Source organism: Saccostrea echinata, unplaced genomic scaffold, assembly GCF_033153115.1.
Source record: "Saccostrea echinata isolate AGI-Se365-2 ecotype Australia unplaced genomic scaffold, CSIRO_AGI_Sech_v1 ptg000051l, whole genome shotgun sequence".
In the NCBI taxonomy this organism is placed as follows: domain Eukaryota; kingdom Metazoa; phylum Mollusca; class Bivalvia; order Ostreida; family Ostreidae; genus Saccostrea; species Saccostrea echinata.
The window spans coordinates 4,335,701-4,339,868 of NW_026889800.1; the positions used below are offsets into that span (position 1 = coordinate 4,335,701).

Genomic DNA, 4,168 nt, shown 5'->3' on the forward strand with positions numbered 1-4,168 from the left:
TGGAGACCATGGCCAGGTCTTCCAAAAATCTGTTGGAATTCCCATGGGTACCAATTGCGCCCAGTTGTTAGCTGAATTATTTTTGTACTCATATGAAGCAGAATTTATTCAAAATCATATACATGAGAAAAAGATATCTCTTGCTATGGCCTTCAACTCGATATTTAGATATATTGACGACGTATTATCAATTAACAATAGTTATTTCCATTCATATGTCGACACGATATATCCCAGTGAGCTTGAAATAAAAGATATACAGAGTCTGACATATCTGTTTCACATTTGGATATTTTATTAGAAAAAGATGTTAATGGTAATCTAACAACCAAGCTTAATGATAAACAGGATGACTTTAACATTTCAATCGTCAACTTCCCTTTCTTATGCAACAATATACCTTATCACCTGCATTTGGGATGATATTTTTTCAGTTGATTCGATACGCAAGAGCATGCTCTACGTATGAACAATTTCTAAAACGAGGTAAGTTATTGACAAACAAGTTGATGAAACAAGGATATCAACAGTCTCGTTTAAAGTCTTCATTCGTAAGTTCTAAGGTCGATACAATGACCATGTCAGCAAATACAGTCTATCATTTAGTCCTATGCTGACTGATGTTTTTCTTACTAATTGTTAGGCCATTATTTACACACTGAATTGTCGACGGATTTTTCCGGTGTTTACCGACTGTGGATGGCAGGTGTGGCCGGTAGGCGGGGATGCTCGCTCCTCCGTTTCACCTGGTCCCACCTCTGTTTTTGGAGGTCCGTGTTTGCTCTGCTCCCGATTTGTATTGTTTTAATGGACTTTTAGCTTGAAAATGCTATTCGTTGTCTCCATATTTTATTGCTTCCATTCAAATGTCGAGTCGATATATCAAATGAACCCGAAATAAAAGAAGACACCTCTGAGTCTGCCACATCTATTTAATATTTGGATGTTTTGCTGATTATAGATGAAATAGCCAATAACATCTAAATTGTATGACAAAGGAGATGAATTCAGCTTTTCCATCGTCAACTTTCCTTACTTATGTAGTAATATTTTGTTATTACCTACATATGTGGTTCACGTTTCCCAACTTATTTGATACTCAAGTGCATGCTTTGAGTACGATCAATTTTCAAACCGAGGCAGGCTACTGACAGATGAGTCTTTGAAATAGTATTTTTATTATCTATTCAGTAAAAAAAAATATTCCATATTTTATTTGAAACAGATCATACAACCAGCTCTTGAACACAACATTAGAAGAGTTAAAAAGTTGCAATGAGATCGAATTTCAATGGACTGCAGAAAATGTAGACACCTTTCGACACCATTTCTATCCAGCAATCATTGGAGAGACGATGCATTTTCAATGCAATGATCCTGCTGCAATGTGAAAATACTGTTAAGGAATTCTTATAAAATGAAACTAAAGTCAATAAATTGCAATAAACTGGTTTTTTATGAACATTTACATCATAGAATATCTGAGTTAGGGTATATCAAGGAAAATAAACATAAATATAGCTTCCTCTTCTACGAGACCGAGTCACTTATTACATAATATGGAAGTGTTTATATATTTAATTTGTATAATGCATAGTTTCACTTTTTATAAAAAAAACTTTTTGTTCATTTTTACCTTGGCAGGGAGGGATATTTAATTGGCTAAGTTTATAACAACAACAGTAATTTAAACAGCATTATCTGAGACTTTCTTTAGCGATGAATTTCAGTAAATATTTATCATATTGTAATCTGTAGGGTGGGTTCTAACCACGAACAATAATTCTTCTTAATGTTGTCTGTGGTAATATGTTTTTGTGCAAATTAACAAAGTCGCTACACTTCGACTGCAACTGATTGGTATATAATTAAGCTAGTTTTCACTTTTATCCTTTTTTATTCTCCTAATTGTCCAAGACCGTAGTCTGAAACCCCTGTATTCGAGTCGCTGCTTGCAGACTTTTTATGTCTGAACCAAGTCCCCAGAACATAGTCTGAAACATAAAGTTTGATACACCTGTTTAGACTTGTCAATAAAAGCTATCTTTATTCTCTAAGGCTTAAGGAATAAATGAGACACCTTAAATGAAACCCAATATTCCTATTTCTTTTTTTTTTTTTTTTTTTTTTTTTTTTTTTTTTTTTGCCTTTCTTACAGGACTGCTTTATGAACCTTACATCGTAGTACCTGCTTTATATATCTTTCAAGATGCGTCTCATATACTCCATAGTCTCTCAAATGTTTGAAATAATCATATGAACAAGAGGACAGAATTTGATTGACAAGATCTACTTGACCTAGAATAGTTAATTTCTTTATTATTAATCTAACAGCAGAAATTGCATCAAGTTTTCAAATATTTCGTTGTCGTTTCCAAATGATACAATCAACTTTGTTTAAAACAACGATGTACTACAAAATAACATTTCCTGCACATTTATCAGGGTCAAGATTGATACATAAAATACATTCTATCTAAATTTCTTTTCTCAAGAAAGTATTTAATCATTGGTGTGTAGATGATTATATTTACCTAACGCTCTTTCTTGATTGCAATTATTCTAAGAATTTTGTTAACTCCGACTCTTCAAATGGAATTTATAAGTAATTATCAAGTACTACTATACAACAAGATGAGTATATTTTCACGGAAATTTCTCACCGATACCAAAACCACAAGAAATAAGTACTACTGAGTAAATCCAATACACAATGTAACTGCTTGTATTTCATTAAACGAAATTCTATGTATTGACAAAATGAACACTGAAACAACCTGAATGTATCTAATTGTTGACATAATTTATTCATTGCGATGGCTAGAGTGTTTCTGATGAAAGAAGAGATGTAAAAGATGTAAACTCTTAAATCCTTTCAAAATTATACTCCTACAATATTTGTCTGCTTAAATGAAACTTGGTGTAAAATCGGCCTTGAAAATATACATCATTCTTTGTTTTTATTCTCAATACACCATATGACTGCTTGTATTTAATAAGACAAAATTCGCTAATGGGTTATATTTTTTTCAATTTTTGGGGTTTTATTTATGTTTGAAATAAATATGGATATAACTGTATAACTATTAGATTTAACTGATGTGAAAAAGAAACACATTTTTTTTACATTACATGTAAATTAGAACAAATTTAATACCTTGTTTACTTTCAGCTGAACCCAGAAAACAAGAAATTCGGTACGAAATATCAAATCACTTTGAAACTTGATATCAAAACCGAAATTTGGTAAAACAAAGAAATATTCCTGAGAAGAAAATATATGAGCTTACATATAATGTCGTGTCCCAGTTAGAAAGGCATTGTCTTTGCCTTTTCATCAGTCCTACTATTGCTTCATTGTCTTAAGGCTTATGATAGTATGTAGACTTGTGATACTTCATGAGTCATACATTTTTTTTTTATCAATCAATTCCATTAAACGAGTAGGGAGGTAACATTTGGTCGTGTTTGGTTCGTATTTCTGTAAAACCTGTCTTTGTGCCGATGTTTAATCCCCCTTTGTTAAACCTAAATTGATTAATTAGTATCTTTACATACCATTTATTTCTTAACACCTGATGCTTGACATGCGATACGTTTGTTAAAGTTTATCAATAGTAATTTGCTTCATATAAAACCTGTTGTAAGATGCACATGACAGATATGTTATTATTCCCTTATTGATCGAAATATGATGTTTGAAGTTTCAATTAATACAAAGAATAAAACATATGTTTCTCGAATTATTTTGCATTTTTATTTATCCCATGAAATGTCTATGTATCAATATCGATAACAGCAACATTTGTTAAATAAATAAAGATAATTGTAGGGAAAAAATTGACAAAACAACATACCTACACCTTGTTCTCGATAGAAGATAGGCTTGTCAAAAGTACAAAAAATAAAAAAAAAATTAAAAAAAATAAAAAATAAGTCTCAATTATAATTGTAAAATTATAGAGTATTCCCCTTTATGTTGACTGTTAGGCTAAATTAAAGGAGTATAAATTATGCATAAAAAGTCTAATCAAGGAAAAAGATACTGTAAATAGACGTATGAAGTGAAAGATTCTCCTAACAATGCATAAGAATCAGCTTAGCATGTTAAAAACCATTCTCTGTAATGTGACACGAAATTTAATATTGGAGTTGTGGCTCGCATAGT

At 31.3% G+C, this 4,168-nt stretch overlaps 1 long non-coding RNA gene across 2 annotated transcripts; it reads right to left on the reverse strand.

Annotated features, from left to right (window-relative positions):
* Positions 1-1,198: 1,198 nt before the first annotated feature.
* Positions 1,199-3,368, reverse strand: LOC133203719 (uncharacterized). 2 transcript variants are annotated; one of them, XR_009723454.1, is made up of 3 exons: positions 3,291-3,368; positions 1,885-1,994; positions 1,199-1,380 (listed from the first exon to the last, which is right to left on the reverse strand). It is a non-coding gene; the product is annotated as an uncharacterized LOC133203719 (long non-coding RNA). The 2 variants fall into 2 exon arrangements; XR_009723455.1 differs by lacking the exon at positions 1,885-1,994 and having other exon boundaries at positions 3,291-3,366.
* Between the last annotated feature and the right edge of the window lie 800 nt (positions 3,369-4,168).